Raw genomic sequence first — 20,934 nt, 5'->3', positions numbered from 1 at the left:
GCTCCAGTCTCTTCGGAGGCGTGGGTTCAAATCCCACCGCTGCCACTTTTCCTGGCCTTGCATTTTAAAGAAGAACGTAACGTTGACCTCTTCCTTCATTAGTGCCACCTCTGTCGCAATGAGCAAGCGGATGGTATGCCACACCCTGCAGGAAAAAGGTTTCGCTTCTGACGTCTTGCTTTTCTGGACATCCAGTCTCAAGTTTCCCATCTGGAACGGCGCTCCCTGCTGCTTTGTGAAGGCTTGCTGCAAGAGCCTTCGAAACCCAGGAGCTCTTGCGTTGAGCTGTGACGCGTCCTGGGAAGACCTCCCGTTGCAGCGGAATGAGCCCCACTTCCAGGGCGTGCTGGTAGCAAATTTCCCACAGCCCACAGGGAGCAAACGATCCCAGGTGTGATGTATCACCAGGAGAGGCTGAGATGAGAGTAAGGGTTCACGCGTGTGCCCGGACCGAGGTTAATGATGGGATTAGAGCTAGGGTTAGATGCAGGGAAAGAGTGAGAGTTATAATTAGGGATAAAGCTAACAGGTGATCATTACTCGTCATGTAACATGATACAAAGGGTCAGAAGAGGAACTGATTCAGGGTTACAATTTGGACTTCGCAGACAACAGGAGCACTAAATGGTGCTGAGGGGGACTCAATAAAGTGGACCGGCCGCCTAATGTAAGCAATTGTGCACAAATATTGTACGATGACTAGCGTTGCCGGTGCTTTTTTCTTAAAGAGTCAGTTCTTGGCACCCATTCCCTACTTGACTCAGCCTAATCTTCAAGAATATTTGTCAAGAACTAAAAAAAATCCAGAAAAGGTTTAACCTCCCCGTCGGGGAATTGAACCCCGGTCTCCCGCGTGACAGGCGGGGACACTGACCACTATACTAACGAGGAGACGTGAGGGCATGAAATGAACAGCTGCTGATGTCTGCACAGCATCCAGCGACCACCTAGCTGGCCTAGGGGGTCTCATTTTCCCCCGTCAAACGGCTTGCCCGATCTAAGGCTAATTTCTTTCTTTTTATCGGCACCAGGCTTAAAACTCAGTTTAAGGCGATAGTTCCGGGCTATGTTTGACTCCAGAGTTGAATCTGTCATCCCGCATTTCCTCAGCAAATCAAGCTACCCATCTCAAGTCTCATGAGCTGAGGACGGCAAAGTCCCTGTGGGCTTAGGACAGTCAAAGAAACCCCTGGGCTGCATGCTAAGCCCCTTTTCGGCTTCACTTTCCGAATCCTGCCCTAGCTTGCGATTAGTTTTTTTCTCACTTCTTGCCCCCATCTCCCACCTTGCCTCATGGTCTCCCCTCCTCTGCGCACCTGACAGTTTGCCTGCCCTTCCACTGCCTGTCTCCAGACTTTCCAAGGAGAAAAGGCAAAGCACTAAAGCGGGCCGGGCAACGGGTCAAGTTCCGCTTTCGGCGACTAGCAGGGAGGTAGTGTGGCCGAGCGGTCTAAGGCACTGGATTAAGGCTCCAGTCTCTTCGGAGGCGTGGGTTCAAATCCCACCGCTGCCACTTTTCCTGGCCTTGCATTTTAAAGAAGAACGTAACGTTGACCTCTTCCTTCATTAGTGCCACCTCTGTCGCAATGAGCAAGCGGATGGTATGCCACACCCTGCAGGAAAAAGGTTTCGCTTCTGACGTCTTGCTTTTCTGGACATCCAGTCTCAAGTTTCCCATCTGGAACGGCGCTCCCTGCTGCTTTGTGAAGGCTTGCTGCAAGAGCCTTCGAAACCCAGGAGCTCTTGCGTTGAGCTGTGACGCGTCCTGGGAAGACCTCCCGTTGCAGCGGAATGAGCCCCACTTCCAGGGCGTGCTGGTAGCAAATTTCCCACAGCCCACAGGGAGCAAACGATCCCAGGTGTGATGTATCACCAGGAGAGGCTGAGATGAGAGTAGGGGTTCACGCGTGTGCCCGGACCGAGGTTAATGATGGGATTAGAGCTAGGGTTAGATGCAGGGAAAGAGTGAGAGTTATAATTAGGGATAAAGCTAACAGGTGATCATTACTCGTCATGTAACATGATACAAAGGGTCAGAAGAGGAACTGATTCAGGGTTACAATTTGGACTTCGCAGACAACAGGAGCACTAAATGGTGCTGAGGGGGACTCAATAAAGTGGACCGGCCGCCTAATGTAAGCAATTGTGCACAAATATTGTACGATGACTAGCGTTGCCGGTGCTTTTTTCTTAAAGAGTCAGTTCTTGGCACCCATTCCCTACTTGACTCAGCCTAATCTTCAAGAATATTTGTCAAGAACTAAAAAAAATCCAGAAACGGTTTAACCTCCCCGTCGGGGAATTGAACCCCGGTCTCCCGCGTGACAGGCGGGGATACTGACCACTATACTAACGAGGAGACGTGAGGGCATGAAATGAACAGCTGCTGATGTCTGCACAGCATCCAGCGACCACCTAGCTGGCCTAGGGGGGTCTCATTTTCCCCCGTCAAACGGCTTGCCCGATCTAAGGCTAATTTCTTTCTTTTTATCGGCACCAGGCTTAAAACTCAGTTTAAGGCGATAGTTCCGGGCTATGTTTGACTCCAGAGTTGAATCTGTCATCCCGCATTTCCTCAGCAAATCAAGCTACCCATCTCAAGTCTCATGAGCTGAGGACGGCAAAGTCCCTGTGGGCTTAGGACAGTCAAAGAAACCCCTGGGCTGCATGCTAAGCCCCTTTTCGGCTTCACTTTCCGAATCCTGCCCTAGCTTGCGATTAGTTTTTTTCTCACTTCTTGCCCCCATCTCCCACCTTGCCTCATGGTCTCCCCTCCTCTGCGCACCTGACAGTTTGCCTGCCCTTCCACTGCCTGTCTCCAGACTTTCCAAGGAGAAAAGGCAAAGCACTAAAGCGGGCCGGGCAACGGGTCAAGTTCCGCTTTCGGCGACTAGCAGGGAGGTAGCGTGGCCGAGCGGTCTAAGGCGCTGGATTAAGGCTCCAGTCTCTTCGGAGGCGTGGGTTCAAATCCCACCGCTGCCACTTTTCCTGGCCTTGCATTTTAAAGAAGAACGTAACGTTGACCTCTTCCTTCATTAGTGCCACCTCTGTCGCAATGAGCAAGCGGATGGTATGCCACACCCTGCAGGAAAAAGGTTTCGCTTCTGACGTCTTGCTTTTCTGGACATCCAGTCTCAAGTTTCCCATCTGGAACGGCGCTCCCTGCTGCTTTGTGAAGGCTTGCTGCAAGAGCCTTCGAAACCCAGGAGCTCTTGCGTTGAGCTGTGACGCGTCCTGGGAAGACCTCCCGTTGCAGCGGAATGAGCCCCACTTCCAGGGCGTGCTGGTAGCAAATTTCCCACAGCCCACAGGGAGCAAACGATCCCAGGTGTGATGTATCACCAGGAGAGGCTGAGATGAGAGTAGGGGTTCACGCGTGTGCCCGGACCGAGGTTAATGATGGGATTAGAGCTAGGGTTAGATGCAGGGAAAGAGTGAGAGTTATAATTAGGGATAAAGCTAACAGGTGATCATTACTCGTCATGTAACATGATACAAAGGGTCAGAAGAGGAACTGATTCAGGGTTACAATTTGGACTTCGCAGACAACAGGAGCACTAAATGGTGCTGAGGGGGACTCAATAAAGTGGACCGGCCGCCTAATGTAAGCAATTGTGCACAAATATTGTACGATGACTAGCGTTGCCGGTGCTTTTTTCTTAAAGAGTCAGTTCTTGGCACCCATTCCCTACTTGACTCAGCCTAATCTTCAAGAATATTTGTCAAGAACTAAAAAAAATCCAGAAACGGTTTAACCTCCCCGTCGGGGAATTGAACCCCGGTCTCCCGCGTGACAGGCGGGGATACTGACCACTATACTAACGAGGAGACGTGAGGGCATGAAATGAACAGCTGCTGATGTCTGCACAGCATCCAGCGACCACCTAGCTGGCCTAGGGGGGTCTCATTTTCCCCCGTCAAACGGCTTGCCCGATCTAAGGCTAATTTCTTTCTTTTTATCGGCACCAGGCTTAAAACTCAGTTTAAGGCGATAGTTCCGGGCTATGTTTGACTCCAGAGTTGAATCTGTCATCCCGCATTTCCTCAGCAAATCAAGCTACCCATCTCAAGTCTCATGAGCTGAGGACGGCAAAGTCCCTGTGGGCTTAGGACAGTCAAAGAAACCCCTGGGCTGCATGCTAAGCCCCTTTTCGGCTTCACTTTCCGAATCCTGCCCTAGCTTGCGATTAGTTTTTTTCTCACTTCTTGCCCCCATCTCCCACCTTGCCTCATGGTCTCCCCTCCTCTGCGCACCTGACAGTTTGCCTGCCCTTCCACTGCCTGTCTCCAGACTTTCCAAGGAGAAAAGGCAAAGCACTAAAGCGGGCCGGGCAACGGGTCAAGTTCCGCTTTCGGCGACTAGCAGGGAGGTAGCGTGGCCGAGCGGTCTAAGGCGCTGGATTAAGGCTCCAGTCTCTTCGGAGGCGTGGGTTCAAATCCCACCGCTGCCACTTTTCCTGGCCTTGCATTTTAAAGAAGAACGTAACGTTGACCTCTTCCTTCATTAGTGCCACCTCTGTCGCAATGAGCAAGCGGATGGTATGCCACACCCTGCAGGAAAAAGGTTTCGCTTCTGACGTCTTGCTTTTCTGGACATCCAGTCTCAAGTTTCCCATCTGGAACGGCGCTCCCTGCTGCTTTGTGAAGGCTTGCTGCAAGAGCCTTCGAAACCCAGGAGCTCTTGCGTTGAGCTGTGACGCGTCCTGGGAAGACCTCCCGTTGCAGCGGAATGAGCCCCACTTCCAGGGCGTGCTGGTAGCAAATTTCCCACAGCCCACAGGGAGCAAACGATCCCAGGTGTGATGTATCACCAGGAGAGGCTGAGATGAGAGTAGGGGTTCACGCGTGTGCCCGGACCGAGGTTAATGATGGGATTAGAGCTAGGGTTAGATGCAGGGAAAGAGTGAGAGTTATAATTAGGGATAAAGCTAACAGGTGATCATTACTCGTCATGTAACATGATACAAAGGGTCAGAAGAGGAACTGATTCAGGGTTACAATTTGGACTTCGCAGACAACAGGAGCACTAAATGGTGCTGAGGGGGACTCAATAAAGTGGACCGGCCGCCTAATGTAAGCAATTGTGCACAAATATTGTACGATGACTAGCGTTGCCGGTGCTTTTTTCTTAAAGAGTCAGTTCTTGGCACCCATTCCCTACTTGACTCAGCCTAATCTTCAAGAATATTTGTCAAGAACTAAAAAAAATCCAGAAACGGTTTAACCTCCCCGTCGGGGAATTGAACCCCGGTCTCCCGCGTGACAGGCGGGGATACTGACCACTATACTAACGAGGAGACGTGAGGGCATGAAATGAACAGCTGCTGATGTCTGCACAGCATCCAGCGACCACCTAGCTGGCCTAGGGGGGTCTCATTTTCCCCCGTCAAACGGCTTGCCCGATCTAAGGCTAATTTCTTTCTTTTTATCGGCACCAGGCTTAAAACTCAGTTTAAGGCGATAGTTCCGGGCTATGTTTGACTCCAGAGTTGAATCTGTCATCCCGCATTTAGTCAGCAAATCAAGCTACCCATCTCAAGTCTCATGAGCTGAGGACGGCAAAGTCCCTGTGGGCTTAGGACAGTCAAAGAAACCCCTGGGCTGCATGCTAAGCCCCTTTTCGGCTTCACTTTCCGAATCCTGCCCTAGCTTGCGATTAGTTTTTTTCTCACTTCTTGCCCCCATCTCCCACCTTGCCTCATGGTCTCCCCTCCTCTGCGCACCTGACAGTTTGCCTGCCCTTCCACTGCCTGTCTCCAGACTTTCCAAGGAGAAAAGGCAAAGCACTAAAGCGGGCCGGGCAACGGGTCAAGTTCCGCTTTCGGCGACTAGCAGGGAGGTAGCGTGGCCGAGCGGTCTAAGGCGCTGGATTAAGGCTCCAGTCTCTTCGGAGGCGTGGGTTCAAATCCCACCGCTGCCACTTTTCCTGGCCTTGCATTTTAAAGAAGAACGTAACGTTGACCTCTTCCTTCATTAGTGCCACCTCTGTCGCAATGAGCAAGCGGATGGTATGCCACACCCTGCAGGAAAAAGGTTTCGCTTCTGACGTCTTGCTTTTCTGGACATCCAGTCTCAAGTTTCCCATCTGGAACGGCGCTCCCTGCTGCTTTGTGAAGGCTTGCTGCAAGAGCCTTCGAAACCCAGGAGCTCTTGCGTTGAGCTGTGACGCGTCCTGGGAAGACCTCCCGTTGCAGCGGAATGAGCCCCACTTCCAGGGCGTGCTGGTAGCAAATTTCCCACAGCCCACAGGGAGCAAACGATCCCAGGTGTGATGTATCACCAGGAGAGGCTGAGATGAGAGTAAGGGTTCACGCGTGTGCCCGGACCGAGGTTAATGATGGGATTAGAGCTAGGGTTAGATGCAGGGAAAGAGTGAGAGTTATAATTAGGGATAAAGCTAACAGGTGATCATTACTCGTCATGTAACATGATACAAAGGGTCAGAAGAGGAACTGATTCAGGGTTACAATTTGGACTTCGCAGACAACAGGAGCACTAAATGGTGCTGAGGGGGACTCAATAAAGTGGACCGGCCGCCTAATGTAAGCAATTGTGCACAAATATTGTACGATGACTAGCGTTGCCGGTGCTTTTTTCTTAAAGAGTCAGTTCTTGGCACCCATTCCCTACTTGACTCAGCCTAATCTTCAAGAATATTTGTCAAGAACTAAAAAAAATCCAGAAAAGGTTTAACCTCCCCGTCGGGGAATTGAACCCCGGTCTCCCGCGTGACAGGCGGGGATACTGACCACTATACTAACGAGGAGACGTGAGGGCATGAAATGAACAGCTGCTGATGTCTGCACAGCATCCAGCGACCACCTAGCTGGCCTAGGGGGTCTCATTTTCCCCCGTCAAACGGCTTGCCCGATCTAAGGCTAATTTCTTTCTTTTTATCGGCACCAGGCTTAAAACTCAGTTTAAGGCGATAGTTCCGGGCTATGTTTGACTCCAGAGTTGAATCTGTCATCCCGCATTTCCTCAGCAAATCAAGCTACCCATCTCAAGTCTCATGAGCTGAGGACGGCAAAGTCCCTGTGGGCTTAGGACAGTCAAAGAAACCCCTGGGCTGCATGCTAAGCCCCTTTTCGGCTTCACTTTCCGAATCCTGCCCTAGCTTGCGATTAGTTTTTTTCTCACTTCTTGCCCCCATCTCCCACCTTGCCTCATGGTCTCCCCTCCTCTGCGCACCTGACAGTTTGCCTGCCCTTCCACTGCCTGTCTCCAGACTTTCCAAGGAGAAAAGGCAAAGCACTAAAGCGGGCCGGGCAACGGGTCAAGTTCCGCTTTCGGCGACTAGCAGGGAGGTAGCGTGGCCGAGCGGTCTAAGGCACTGGATTAAGGCTCCAGTCTCTTCGGAGGCGTGGGTTCAAATCCCACCGCTGCCACTTTTCCTGGCCTTGCATTTTAAAGAAGAACGTAACGTTGACCTCTTCCTTCATTAGTGCCACCTCTGTCGCAATGAGCAAGCGGATGGTATGCCACACCCTGCAGGAAAAAGGTTTCGCTTCTGACGTCTTGCTTTTCTGGACATCCAGTCTCAAGTTTCCCATCTGGAACGGCGCTCCCTGCTGCTTTGTGAAGGCTTGCTGCAAGAGCCTTCGAAACCCAGGAGCTCTTGCGTTGAGCTGTGACGCGTCCTGGGAAGACCTCCCGTTGCAGCGGAATGAGCCCCACTTCCAGGGCGTGCTGGTAGCAAATTTCCCACAGCCCACAGGGAGCAAACGATCCCAGGTGTGATGTATCACCAGGAGAGGCTGAGATGAGAGTAGGGGTTCACGCGTGTGCCCGGACCGAGGTTAATGATGGGATTAGAGCTAGGGTTAGATGCAGGGAAAGAGTGAGAGTTATAATTAGGGATAAAGCTAACAGGTGATCATTACTCGTCATGTAACATGATACAAAGGGTCAGAAGAGGAACTGATTCAGGGTTACAATTTGGACTTCGCAGACAACAGGAGCACTAAATGGTGCTGAGGGGGACTCAATAAAGTGGACCGGCCGCCTAATGTAAGCAATTGTGCACAAATATTGTACGATGACTAGCGTTGCCGGTGCTTTTTTCTTAAAGAGTCAGTTCTTGGCACCCATTCCCTACTTGACTCAGCCTAATCTTCAAGAATATTTGTCAAGAACTAAAAAAAATCCAGAAACGGTTTAACCTCCCCGTCGGGGAATTGAACCCCGGTCTCCCGCGTGACAGGCGGGGATACTGACCACTATACTAACGAGGAGACGTGAGGGCATGAAATGAACAGCTGCTGATGTCTGCACAGCATCCAGCGACCACCTAGCTGGCCTAGGGGGGTCTCATTTTCCCCCGTCAAACGGCTTGCCCGATCTAAGGCTAATTTCTTTCTTTTTATCGGCACCAGGCTTAAAACTCAGTTTAAGGCGATAGTTCCGGGCTATGTTTGACTCCAGAGTTGAATCTGTCATCCCGCATTTCCTCAGCAAATCAAGCTACCCATCTCAAGTCTCATGAGCTGAGGACGGCAAAGTCCCTGTGGGCTTAGGACAGTCAAAGAAACCCCTGGGCTGCATGCTAAGCCCCTTTTCGGCTTCACTTTCCGAATCCTGCCCTAGCTTGCGATTAGTTTTTTTCTCACTTCTTGCCCCCATCTCCCACCTTGCCTCATGGTCTCCCCTCCTCTGCGCACCTGACAGTTTGCCTGCCCTTCCACTGCCTGTCTCCAGACTTTCCAAGGAGAAAAGGCAAAGCACTAAAGCGGGCCGGGCAACGGGTCAAGTTCCGCTTTCGGCGACTAGCAGGGAGGTAGCGTGGCCGAGCGGTCTAAGGCGCTGGATTAAGGCTCCAGTCTCTTCGGAGGCGTGGGTTCAAATCCCACCGCTGCCACTTTTCCTGGCCTTGCATTTTAAAGAAGAACGTAACGTTGACCTCTTCCTTCATTAGTGCCACCTCTGTCGCAATGAGCAAGCGGATGGTATGCCACACCCTGCAGGAAAAAGGTTTCGCTTCTGACGTCTTGCTTTTCTGGACATCCAGTCTCAAGTTTCCCATCTGGAACGGCGCTCCCTGCTGCTTTGTGAAGGCTTGCTGCAAGAGCCTTCGAAACCCAGGAGCTCTTGCGTTGAGCTGTGACGCGTCCTGGGAAGACCTCCCGTTGCAGCGGAATGAGCCCCACTTCCAGGGCGTGCTGGTAGCAAATTTCCCACAGCCCACAGGGAGCAAACGATCCCAGGTGTGATGTATCACCAGGAGAGGCTGAGATGAGAGTAGGGGTTCACGCGTGTGCCCGGACCGAGGTTAATGATGGGATTAGAGCTAGGGTTAGATGCAGGGAAAGAGTGAGAGTTATAATTAGGGATAAAGCTAACAGGTGATCATTACTCGTCATGTAACATGATACAAAGGGTCAGAAGAGGAACTGATTCAGGGTTACAATTTGGACTTCGCAGACAACAGGAGCACTAAATGGTGCTGAGGGGGACTCAATAAAGTGGACCGGCCGCCTAATGTAAGCAATTGTGCACAAATATTGTACGATGACTAGCGTTGCCGGTGCTTTTTTCTTAAAGAGTCAGTTCTTGGCACCCATTCCCTACTTGACTCAGCCTAATCTTCAAGAATATTTGTCAAGAACTAAAAAAAATCCAGAAACGGTTTAACCTCCCCGTCGGGGAATTGAACCCCGGTCTCCCGCGTGACAGGCGGGGATACTGACCACTATACTAACGAGGAGACGTGAGGGCATGAAATGAACAGCTGCTGATGTCTGCACAGCATCCAGCGACCACCTAGCTGGCCTAGGGGGGTCTCATTTTCCCCCGTCAAACGGCTTGCCCGATCTAAGGCTAATTTCTTTCTTTTTATCGGCACCAGGCTTAAAACTCAGTTTAAGGCGATAGTTCCGGGCTATGTTTGACTCCAGAGTTGAATCTGTCATCCCGCATTTCCTCAGCAAATCAAGCTACCCATCTCAAGTCTCATGAGCTGAGGACGGCAAAGTCCCTGTGGGCTTAGGACAGTCAAAGAAACCCCTGGGCTGCATGCTAAGCCCCTTTTCGGCTTCACTTTCCGAATCCTGCCCTAGCTTGCGATTAGTTTTTTTCTCACTTCTTGCCCCCATCTCCCACCTTGCCTCATGGTCTCCCCTCCTCTGCGCACCTGACAGTTTGCCTGCCCTTCCACTGCCTGTCTCCAGACTTTCCAAGGAGAAAAGGCAAAGCACTAAAGCGGGCCGGGCAACGGGTCAAGTTCCGCTTTCGGCGACTAGCAGGGAGGTAGCGTGGCCGAGCGGTCTAAGGCGCTGGATTAAGGCTCCAGTCTCTTCGGAGGCGTGGGTTCAAATCCCACCGCTGCCACTTTTCCTGGCCTTGCATTTTAAAGAAGAACGTAACGTTGACCTCTTCCTTCATTAGTGCCACCTCTGTCGCAATGAGCAAGCGGATGGTATGCCACACCCTGCAGGAAAAAGGTTTCGCTTCTGACGTCTTGCTTTTCTGGACATCCAGTCTCAAGTTTCCCATCTGGAACGGCGCTCCCTGCTGCTTTGTGAAGGCTTGCTGCAAGAGCCTTCGAAACCCAGGAGCTCTTGCGTTGAGCTGTGACGCGTCCTGGGAAGACCTCCCGTTGCAGCGGAATGAGCCCCACTTCCAGGGCGTGCTGGTAGCAAATTTCCCACAGCCCACAGGGAGCAAACGATCCCAGGTGTGATGTATCACCAGGAGAGGCTGAGATGAGAGTAGGGGTTCACGCGTGTGCCCGGACCGAGGTTAATGATGGGATTAGAGCTAGGGTTAGATGCAGGGAAAGAGTGAGAGTTATAATTAGGGATAAAGCTAACAGGTGATCATTACTCGTCATGTAACATGATACAAAGGGTCAGAAGAGGAACTGATTCAGGGTTACAATTTGGACTTCGCAGACAACAGGAGCACTAAATGGTGCTGAGGGGGACTCAATAAAGTGGACCGGCCGCCTAATGTAAGCAATTGTGCACAAATATTGTACGATGACTAGCGTTGCCGGTGCTTTTTTCTTAAAGAGTCAGTTCTTGGCACCCATTCCCTACTTGACTCAGCCTAATCTTCAAGAATATTTGTCAAGAACTAAAAAAAATCCAGAAAAGGTTTAACCTCCCCGTCGGGGAATTGAACCCCGGTCTCCCGCGTGACAGGCGGGGATACTGACCACTATACTAACGAGGAGACGTGAGGGCATGAAATGAACAGCTGCTGATGTCTGCACAGCATCCAGCGACCACCTAGCTGGCCTAGGGGGTCTCATTTTCCCCCGTCAAACGGCTTGCCCGATCTAAGGCTAATTTCTTTCTTTTTATCGGCACCAGGCTTAAAACTCAGTTTAAGGCGATAGTTCCGGGCTATGTTTGACTCCAGAGTTGAATCTGTCATCCCGCATTTCCTCAGCAAATCAAGCTACCCATCTCAAGTCTCATGAGCTGAGGACGGCAAAGTCCCTGTGGGCTTAGGACAGTCAAAGAAACCCCTGGGCTGCATGCTAAGCCCCTTTTCGGCTTCACTTTCCGAATCCTGCCCTAGCTTGCGATTAGTTTTTTTCTCACTTCTTGCCCCCATCTCCCACCTTGCCTCATGGTCTCCCCTCCTCTGCGCACCTGACAGTTTGCCTGCCCTTCCACTGCCTGTCTCCAGACTTTCCAAGGAGAAAAGGCAAAGCACTAAAGCGGGCCGGGCAACGGGTCAAGTTCCGCTTTCGGCGACTAGCAGGGAGGTAGCGTGGCCGAGCGGTCTAAGGCGCTGGATTAAGGCTCCAGTCTCTTCGGAGGCGTGGGTTCAAATCCCACCGCTGCCACTTTTCCTGGCCTTGCATTTTAAAGAAGAACGTAACGTTGACCTCTTCCTTCATTAGTGCCACCTCTGTCGCAATGAGCAAGCGGATGGTATGCCACACCCTGCAGGAAAAAGGTTTCGCTTCTGACGTCTTGCTTTTCTGGACATCCAGTCTCAAGTTTCCCATCTGGAACGGCGCTCCCTGCTGCTTTGTGAAGGCTTGCTGCAAGAGCCTTCGAAACCCAGGAGCTCTTGCGTTGAGCTGTGACGCGTCCTGGGAAGACCTCCCGTTGCAGCGGAATGAGCCCCACTTCCAGGGCGTGCTGGTAGCAAATTTCCCACAGCCCACAGGGAGCAAACGATCCCAGGTGTGATGTATCACCAGGAGAGGCTGAGATGAGAGTAAGGGTTCACGCGTGTGCCCGGACCGAGGTTAATGATGGGATTAGAGCTAGGGTTAGATGCAGGGAAAGAGTGAGAGTTATAATTAGGGATAAAGCTAACAGGTGATCATTACTCGTCATGTAACATGATACAAAGGGTCAGAAGAGGAACTGATTCAGGGTTACAATTTGGACTTCGCAGACAACAGGAGCACTAAATGGTGCTGAGGGGGACTCAATAAAGTGGACCGGCCGCCTAATGTAAGCAATTGTGCACAAATATTGTACGATGACTAGCGTTGCCGGTGCTTTTTTCTTAAAGAGTCAGTTCTTGGCACCCATTCCCTACTTGACTCAGCCTAATCTTCAAGAATATTTGTCAAGAACTAAAAAAAATCCAGAAAAGGTTTAACCTCCCCGTCGGGGAATTGAACCCCGGTCTCCCGCGTGACAGGCGGGGATACTGACCACTATACTAACGAGGAGACGTGAGGGCATGAAATGAACAGCTGCTGATGTCTGCACAGCATCCAGCGACCACCTAGCTGGCCTAGGGGGTCTCATTTTCCCCCGTCAAACGGCTTGCCCGATCTAAGGCTAATTTCTTTCTTTTTATCGGCACCAGGCTTAAAACTCAGTTTAAGGCGATAGTTCCGGGCTATGTTTGACTCCAGAGTTGAATCTGTCATCCCGCATTTCCTCAGCAAATCAAGCTACCCATCTCAAGTCTCATGAGCTGAGGACGGCAAAGTCCCTGTGGGCTTAGGACAGTCAAAGAAACCCCTGGGCTGCATGCTAAGCCCCTTTTCGGCTTCACTTTCCGAATCCTGCCCTAGCTTGCGATTAGTTTTTTTCTTACTTCTTGCCCCCATCTCCCACCTTGCCTCATGGTCTCCCCTCCTCTGCGCACCTGACAGTTTGCCTGCCCTTCCACTGCCTGTCTCCAGACTTTCCAAGGAGAAAAGGCAAAGCACTAAAGCGGGCCGGGCAACGGGTCAAGTTCCGCTTTCGGCGACTAGCAGGGAGGTAGCGTGGCCGAGCGGTCTAAGGCGCTGGATTAAGGCTCCAGTCTCTTCGGAGGCGTGGGTTCAAATCCCACCGCTGCCACTTTTCCTGGCCTTGCATTTTAAAGAAGAACGTAACGTTGACCTCTTCCTTCATTAGTGCCACCTCTGTCGCAATGAGCAAGCGGATGGTATGCCACACCCTGCAGGAAAAAGGTTTCGCTTCTGACGTCTTGCTTTTCTGGACATCCAGTCTCAAGTTTCCCATCTGGAACGGCGCTCCCTGCTGCTTTGTGAAGGCTTGCTGCAAGAGCCTTCGAAACCCAGGAGCTCTTGCGTTGAGCTGTGACGCGTCCTGGGAAGACCTCCCGTTGCAGCGGAATGAGCCCCACTTCCAGGGCGTGCTGGTAGCAAATTTCCCACAGCCCACAGGGAGCAAACGATCCCAGGTGTGATGTATCACCAGGAGAGGCTGAGATGAGAGTAAGGGTTCACGCGTGTGCCCGGACCGAGGTTAATGATGGGATTAGAGCTAGGGTTAGATGCAGGGAAAGAGTGAGAGTTATAATTAGGGATAAAGCTAACAGGTGATCATTACTCGTCATGTAACATGATACAAAGGGTCAGAAGAGGAACTGATTCAGGGTTACAATTTGGACTTCGCAGACAACAGGAGCACTAAATGGTGCTGAGGGGGACTCAATAAAGTGGACCGGCCGCCTAATGTAAGCAATTGTGCACAAATATTGTACGATGACTAGCGTTGCCGGTGCTTTTTTCTTAAAGAGTCAGTTCTTGGCACCCATTCCCTACTTGACTCAGCCTAATCTTCAAGAATATTTGTCAAGAACTAAAAAAAATCCAGAAAAGGTTTAACCTCCCCGTCGGGGAATTGAACCCCGGTCTCCCGCGTGACAGGCGGGGACACTGACCACTATACTAACGAGGAGACGTGAGGGCATGAAATGAACAGCTGCTGATGTCTGCACAGCATCCAGCGACCACCTAGCTGGCCTAGGGGGTCTCATTTTCCCCCGTCAAACGGCTTGCCCGATCTAAGGCTAATTTCTTTCTTTTTATCGGCACCAGGCTTAAAACTCAGTTTAAGGCGATAGTTCCGGGCTATGTTTGACTCCAGAGTTGAATCTGTCATCCCGCATTTCCTCAGCAAATCAAGCTACCCATCTCAAGTCTCATGAGCTGAGGACGGCAAAGTCCCTGTGGGCTTAGGACAGTCAAAGAAACCCCTGGGCTGCATGCTAAGCCCCTTTTCGGCTTCACTTTCCGAATCCTGCCCTAGCTTGCGATTAGTTTTTTTCTCACTTCTTGCCCCCATCTCCCACCTTGCCTCATGGTCTCCCCTCCTCTGCGCACCTGACAGTTTGCCTGCCCTTCCACTGCCTGTCTCCAGACTTTCCAAGGAGAAAAGGCAAAGCACTAAAGCGGGCCGGGCAACGGGTCAAGTTCCGCTTTCGGCGACTAGCAGGGAGGTAGCGTGGCCGAGCGGTCTAAGGCGCTGGATTAAGGCTCCAGTCTCTTCGGAGGCGTGGGTTCAAATCCCACCGCTGCCACTTTTCCTGGCCTTGCATTTTAAAGAAGAACGTAACGTTGACCTCTTCCTTCATTAGTGCCACCTCTGTCGCAATGAGCAAGCGGATGGTATGCCACACCCTGCAGGAAAAAGGTTTCGCTTCTGACGTCTTGCTTTTCTGGACATCCAGTCTCAAGTTTCCCATCTGGAACGGCGCTCCCTGCTGCTTTGTGAAGGCTTGCTGCAAGAGCCTTCGAAACCCAGGAGCTCTTGCGTTGAGCTGTGACGCGTCCTGGGAAGACCTCCCGTTGCAGCGGAATGAGCCCCACTTCCAGGGCGTGCTGGTAGCAAATTTCCCACAGCCCACAGGGAGCAAACGATCCCAGGTGTGATGTATCACCAGGAGAGGCTGAGATGAGAGTAGGGGTTCACGCGTGTGCCCGGACCGAGGTTAATGATGGGATTAGAGCTAGGGTTAGATGCAGGGAAAGAGTGAGAGTTATAATTAGGGATAAAGCTAACAGGTGATCATTACTCGTCATGTAACATGATACAAAGGGTCAGAAGAGGAACTGATTCAGGGTTACAATTTGGACTTCGCAGACAACAGGAGCACTAAATGGTGCTGAGGGGGACTCAATAAAGTGGACCGGCCGCCTAATGTAAGCAATTGTGCACAAATATTGTACGATGACTAGCGTTGCCGGTGCTTTTTTCTTAAAGAGTCAGTTCTTGGCACCCATTCCCTACTTGACTCAGCCTAATCTTCAAGAATATTTGTCAAGAACTAAAAAAAATCCAGAAACGGTTTAACCTCCCCGTCGGGGAATTGAACCCCGGTCTCCCGCGTGACAGGCGGGGATACTGACCACTATACTAACGAGGAGACGTGAGGGCATGAAATGAACAGCTGCTGATGTCTGCACAGCATCCAGCGACCACCTAGCTGGCCTAGGGGGGTCTCATTTTCCCCCGTCAAACGGCTTGCCCGATCTAAGGCTAATTTCTTTCTTTTTATCGGCACCAGGCTTAAAACTCAGTTTAAGGCGATAGTTCCGGGCTATGTTTGACTCCAGAGTTGAATCTGTCATCCCGCATTTCCTCAGCAAATCAAGCTACCCATCTCAAGTCTCATGAGCTGAGGACGGCAAAGTCCCTGTGGGCTTAGGACAGTCAAAGAAACCCCTGGGCTGCATGCTAAGCCCCTTTTCGGCTTCACTTTCCGAATCCTGCCCTAGCTTGCGATTAGTTTTTTTCTCACTTCTTGCCCCCATCTCCCACCTTGCCTCATGGTCTCCCCTCCTCTGCGCACCTGACAGTTTGCCTGCCCTTCCACTGCCTGTCTCCAGACTTTCCAAGGAGAAAAGGCAAAGCACTAAAGCGGGCCGGGCAACGGGTCAAGTTCCGCTTTCGGCGACTAGCAGGGAGGTAGCGTGGCCGAGCGGTCTAAGGCGCTGGATTAAGGCTCCAGTCTCTTCGGAGGCGTGGGTTCAAATCCCACCGCTGCCACTTTTCCTGGCCTTGCATTTTAAAGAAGAACGTAACGTTGACCTCTTCCTTCATTAGTGCCACCTCTGTCGCAATGAGCAAGCGGATGGTATGCCACACCCTGCAGGAAAAAGGTTTCGCTTCTGACGTCTTGCTTTTCTGGACATCCAGTCTCAAGTTTCCCATCTGGAACGGCGCTCCCTGCTGCTTTGTGAAGGCTTGCTGCAAGAGCCTTCGAAACCCAGGAGCTCTTGCGTTGAGCTGTGACGCGTCCTGGGAAGACCTCCCGTTGCAGCGGAATGAGCCCCACTTCCAGGGCGTGCTGGTAGCAAATTTCCCACAGCCCACAGGGAGCAAACGATCCCAGGTGTGATGTATCACCAGGAGAGGCTGAGATGAGAGTAGGGGTTCACGCGTGTGCCCGGACCGAGGTTAATGATGGGATTAGAGCTAGGGTTAGATGCAGGGAAAGAGTGAGAGTTATAATTAGGGATAAAGCTAACAGGTGATCATTACTCGTCATGTAACATGATACAAAGGGTCAGAAGAGGAACTGATTCAGGGTTACAATTTGGACTTCGCAGACAACAGGAGCACTAAATGGTGCTGAGGGGGACTCAATAAAGTGGACCGGCCGCCTAATGTAAGCAATTGTGCACAAATATTGTACGATGACTAGCGTTGCCGGTGCTTTTTTCTTAAAGAGTCAGTTCTTGGCACCCATTCCCTACTTGACTCAGCCTAATCTTCAAGAATATTTGTCAAGAACTAAAAAAAATCCAGAAACGGTTTAACCTCCCCGTCGGGGAATTGAACCCCGGTCTCCCGCGTGACAGGCGGGGATACTGACCACTATACTAACGAGGAGACGTGAGGGCATGAAATGAACAGCTGCTGATGTCTGCACAGCATCCAGCGACCACCTAGCTGGCCTAGGGGGGTCTCATTTTCCCCCGTCAAACGGCTTGCCCGATCTAAGGCTAATTTCTTTCTTTTTATCGGCACCAGGCTTAAAACTCAGTTTAAGGCGATAGTTCCGGGCTATGTTTGACTCCAGAGTTGAATCTGTCATCCCGCATTTCCTCAGCAAATCAAGCTACCCATCTCAAGTCTCATGAGCTGAGGACGGCAAAGTCCCTGTGGGCTTAGGACAGTCAAAGAAACCCCTGGGCTGCATGCTAAGCCCCTTTTCGGCTTCACTTTCCGAATCCTGCCCTAGCTTGCGATTAGTTTTTTTCTCACTTCTTGCCCCCATCTCCCACCTTGCCTCATGGTCTCCCCTCCTCTGCGCACCTGACAGTTTGCCTGCCCTTCCACTGCCTGTCTCCAGACTTTCCAAGGAGAAAAGGCAAAGCACTAAAGCGGGCCGGGCAACGGGTCAAGTTCCGCTTTCGGCGACTAGCAGGGAGGTAGCGTGGCCGAGCGGTCTAAGGCGCTGGATTAAGGCTCCAGTCTCTTCGGAGGCGTGGGTTCAAATCCCACCGCTGCCACTTTTCCTGGCCTTGCATTTTAAAGAAGAACGTAACGTTGACCTCTTCCTTCATTAGTGCCACCTCTGTCGCAATGAGCAAGCGGATGGTATGCCACACCCTGCAGGAAAAAGGTTTCGCTTCTGACGTCTTGCTTTTCTGGACATCCAGTCTCAAGTTTCCCATCTGGAACGGCGCTCCCTGCTGCTTTGTGAAGGCTTGCTGCAAGAGCCTTCGAAACCCAGGAGCTCTTGCGTTGAGCTGTGACGCGTCCTGGGAAGACCTCCCGTTGCAGCGGAATGAGCCCCACTTCCAGGGCGTGCTGGTAGCAAATTTCCCACAGCCCACAGGGAGCAAACGATCCCAGGTGTGATGTATCACCAGGAGAGGCTGAGATGAGAGTAGGGGTTCACGCGTGTGCCCGGACCGAGGTTAATGATGGGATTAGAGCTAGGGTTAGATGCAGGGAAAGAGTGAGAGTTATAATTAGGGATAAAGCTAACAGGTGATCATTACTCGTCATGTAACATGATACAAAGGGTCAGAAGAGGAACTGATTCAGGGTTACAATTTGGACTTCGCAGACAACAGGAGCACTAAATGGTGCTGAGGGGGACTCAATAAAGTGGACCGGCCGCCTAATGTAAGCAATTGTGCACAAATATTGTACGATGACTAGCGTTGCCGGTGCTTTTTTCTTAAAGAGTCAGTTCTTGGCACCCATTCCCTACTTGACTCAGCCTAATCTTCAAGAATATTTGTCAAGAACTAAAAAAAATCCAGAAACGGTTTAACCTCCCCGTCGGGGAATTGAACCCCGGTCTCCCGCGTGACAGGCGGGGATACTGACCACTATACTAACGAGGAGACGTGAGGGCATGAAATGAACAGCTGCTGATGTCTGCACAGCATCCAGCGACCACCTAGCTGGCCTAGGGGGGTCTCATTTTCCCCCGTCAAACGGCTTGCCCGATCTAAGGCTAATTTCTTTCTTTTTATCGGCACCAGGCTTAAAACTCAGTTTAAGGCGATAGTTCCGGGCTATGTTTGACTCCAGAGTTGAATCTGTCATCCCGCATTTAGTCAGCAAATCAAGCTACCCATCTCAAGTCTCATGAGCTGAGGACGGCAAAGTCCCTGTGGGCTTAGGACAGTCAAAGAAACCCCTGGGCTGCATGCTAAGCCCCTTTTCGGCTTCACTTTCCGAATCCTGCCCTAGCTTGCGATTAGTTTTTTTCTCACTTCTTGCCCCCATCTCCCACCTTGCCTCATGGTCTCCCCTCCTCTGCGCACCTGACAGTTTGCCTGCCCTTCCACTGCCTGTCTCCAGACTTTCCAAGGAGAAAAGGCAAAGCACTAAAGCGGGCCGGGCAACGGGTCAAGTTCCGCTTTCGGCGACTAGCAGGGAGGTAGCGTGGCCGAGCGGTCTAAGGCGCTGGATTAAGGCTCCAGTCTCTTCGGAGGCGTGGGTTCAAATCCCACCGCTGCCACTTTTCCTGGCCTTGCATTTTAAAGAAGAACGTAACGTTGACCTCTTCCTTCATTAGTGCCACCTCTGTCGCAATGAGCAAGCGGATGGTATGCCACACCCTGCAGGAAAAAGGTTTCGCTTCTGACGTCTTGCTTTTCTGGACATCCAGTCTCAAGTTTCCCATCTGGAACGGCGCTCCCTGCTGCTTTGTGAAGGCTTGCTGCAAGAGCCTTCGAAACCCAGGAGCTCTTGCGTTGAGCTGTGACGCGTCCTGGGAAGACCTCCCGTTGCAGCGGAATGAGCCCCACTTCCAGGGCGTGCTGGTAGCAAATTTCCCACAGCCCACAGGGAGCAAACGATCCCAGGTGTGATGTATCACCAGGAGAGGCTGAGATGAGAGTAAGGGTTCACGCGTGTGCCCGGACCGAGGTTAATGATGGGATTAGAGCTAGGGTTAGATGCAGGGAAAGAGTGAGAGTTATAATTAGGGATAAAGCTAACAGGTGATCATTACTCGTCATGTAACATGATACAAAGGGTCAGAAGAGGAACTGATTCAGGGTTACAATTTGGACTTCGCAGACAACAGGAGCACTAAATGGTGCTGAGGGGGACTCAATAAAGTGGACCGGCCGCCTAATGTAAGCAATTGTGCACAAATATTGTACGATGACTAGCGTTGCCGGTGCTTTTTTCTTAAAGAGTCAGTTCTTGGCACCCATTCCCTACTTGACTCAGCCTAATCTTCAAGAATATTTGTCAAGAACTAAAAAAAATCCAGAAAAGGTTTAACCTCCCCGTCGGGGAATTGAACCCCGGGCTCCCGCGTGACAGGCGGGGACACTGACCACTATACTAACGAGGAGACGTGAGGGCATGAAATGAACAGCTGCTGATGTCTGCACAGCATCCAGCGACCACCTAGCTGGCCTAGGGGGTCTCATTTTCCCCCGTCAAACGGCTTGCCCGATCTAAGGCTAATTTCTTTCTTTTTATCGGCACCAGGCTTAAAACTCAGTTTAAGGCGATAGTTCCGGGCTATGTTTGACTCCAGAGTTGAATCTGTCATCCCGCATTTCCTCAGCAAATCAAGCTACCCATCTCAAGTCTCATGAGCTGAGGACGGCAAAGTCCCTGTGGGCTTAGGACAGTCAAAGAAACCCCTGGGCTGCATGCTAAGCCCCTTTTCGGCTTCACTTTCCGAATCCTGCCCTAGCTTGCGATTAGTTTTTTTCTCACTTCTTGCCCCCATCTCCCACCTTGCCTCATGGTCTCCCCTCCTCTGCGCACCTGACAGTTTGCCTGCCCTTCCACTGCCTGTCTCCAGACTTTCCAAGGAGAAAAGGCAAAGCACTAAAGCGGGCCGGGCAACGGGTCAAGTTCCGCTTTCGGCGACTAGCAGGGAGTTAGCGTGGCCGAGCGGTCTAAGGCGCTGGATTAAGGCTCCAGTCTCTTCGGAGGCGTGGGTTCAAATCCCACCGCTGCCACTTTTCCTGGCCTTGCATTTTAAAGAAGAATGTAACGTTGACCTCTTCCTTCATTAGTGCCACCTCTGTCGCAATGAGCAAGCGGATGGTATGCCACACCCTGCAGGAAAAAGGTTTCGCTTCTGACGTCTTGCTTTTCTGGACATCCAGTCTCAAGTTTCCCATCTGGAACGGCGCTCCCTGCTGCTTTGTGAAGGCTTGCTGCAAGAGCCTTCGAAACCCAGGAGCTCTTGCGTTGAGCTGTGACGCGTCCTGGGAAGACCTCCCGTTGCAGCGGAATGAGCCCCACTTCCAGGGCGTGCTGGTAGCAAATTTCCCACAGCCCACAG

The 20,934-nt window shown here is 51.6% G+C and overlaps 11 non-coding genes across 11 annotated transcripts; all 11 read right to left on the bottom strand.

The window, feature by feature from the left end:
- Window positions 1–2,287: 2,287 nt before the first annotated feature.
- On the bottom strand, window positions 2,288–2,359 carry TRNAD-GUC (transfer RNA aspartic acid (anticodon GUC)). Its single transcript has one exon. It is a non-coding gene; the product is annotated as a tRNA-Asp (tRNA).
- A 1,397-nt stretch (window positions 2,360–3,756) lies between these two features.
- TRNAD-GUC (transfer RNA aspartic acid (anticodon GUC)) lies at window positions 3,757–3,828 on the bottom strand. Its single transcript has one exon. It is a non-coding gene; the product is annotated as a tRNA-Asp (tRNA).
- Window positions 3,829–5,225: 1,397 nt separating this feature from the next.
- TRNAD-GUC (transfer RNA aspartic acid (anticodon GUC)) lies at window positions 5,226–5,297 on the bottom strand. The gene has a single exon. It is a non-coding gene; the product is annotated as a tRNA-Asp (tRNA).
- Window positions 5,298–6,694: 1,397 nt separating this feature from the next.
- On the bottom strand, window positions 6,695–6,766 carry TRNAD-GUC (transfer RNA aspartic acid (anticodon GUC)). The gene has a single exon. It is a non-coding gene; the product is annotated as a tRNA-Asp (tRNA).
- Window positions 6,767–8,162: 1,396 nt separating this feature from the next.
- Window positions 8,163–8,234, bottom strand: TRNAD-GUC (transfer RNA aspartic acid (anticodon GUC)). Its single transcript has one exon. It is a non-coding gene; the product is annotated as a tRNA-Asp (tRNA).
- A 1,397-nt stretch (window positions 8,235–9,631) lies between these two features.
- On the bottom strand, window positions 9,632–9,703 carry TRNAD-GUC (transfer RNA aspartic acid (anticodon GUC)). The gene has a single exon. It is a non-coding gene; the product is annotated as a tRNA-Asp (tRNA).
- Window positions 9,704–11,100: 1,397 nt separating this feature from the next.
- On the bottom strand, window positions 11,101–11,172 carry TRNAD-GUC (transfer RNA aspartic acid (anticodon GUC)). The gene has a single exon. It is a non-coding gene; the product is annotated as a tRNA-Asp (tRNA).
- Window positions 11,173–12,568: 1,396 nt separating this feature from the next.
- Window positions 12,569–12,640, bottom strand: TRNAD-GUC (transfer RNA aspartic acid (anticodon GUC)). The gene has a single exon. It is a non-coding gene; the product is annotated as a tRNA-Asp (tRNA).
- Window positions 12,641–15,504: 2,864 nt separating this feature from the next.
- TRNAD-GUC (transfer RNA aspartic acid (anticodon GUC)) lies at window positions 15,505–15,576 on the bottom strand. Its single transcript has one exon. It is a non-coding gene; the product is annotated as a tRNA-Asp (tRNA).
- A 1,397-nt stretch (window positions 15,577–16,973) lies between these two features.
- Window positions 16,974–17,045, bottom strand: TRNAD-GUC (transfer RNA aspartic acid (anticodon GUC)). The gene has a single exon. It is a non-coding gene; the product is annotated as a tRNA-Asp (tRNA).
- A 1,397-nt stretch (window positions 17,046–18,442) lies between these two features.
- Window positions 18,443–18,514, bottom strand: TRNAD-GUC (transfer RNA aspartic acid (anticodon GUC)). The gene has a single exon. It is a non-coding gene; the product is annotated as a tRNA-Asp (tRNA).
- Window positions 18,515–20,934: the final 2,420 nt, after the last annotated feature.

This window comes from Ambystoma mexicanum, chromosome 1p (assembly GCF_040938575.1).
Source record: "Ambystoma mexicanum isolate Mex_15411 chromosome 1p, UKY_AmexF1_1, whole genome shotgun sequence".
NCBI lineage: Eukaryota > Metazoa > Chordata > Amphibia > Caudata > Ambystomatidae > Ambystoma > Ambystoma mexicanum.
This window is presented reverse-complemented; position numbering and strand designations above follow the sequence as displayed.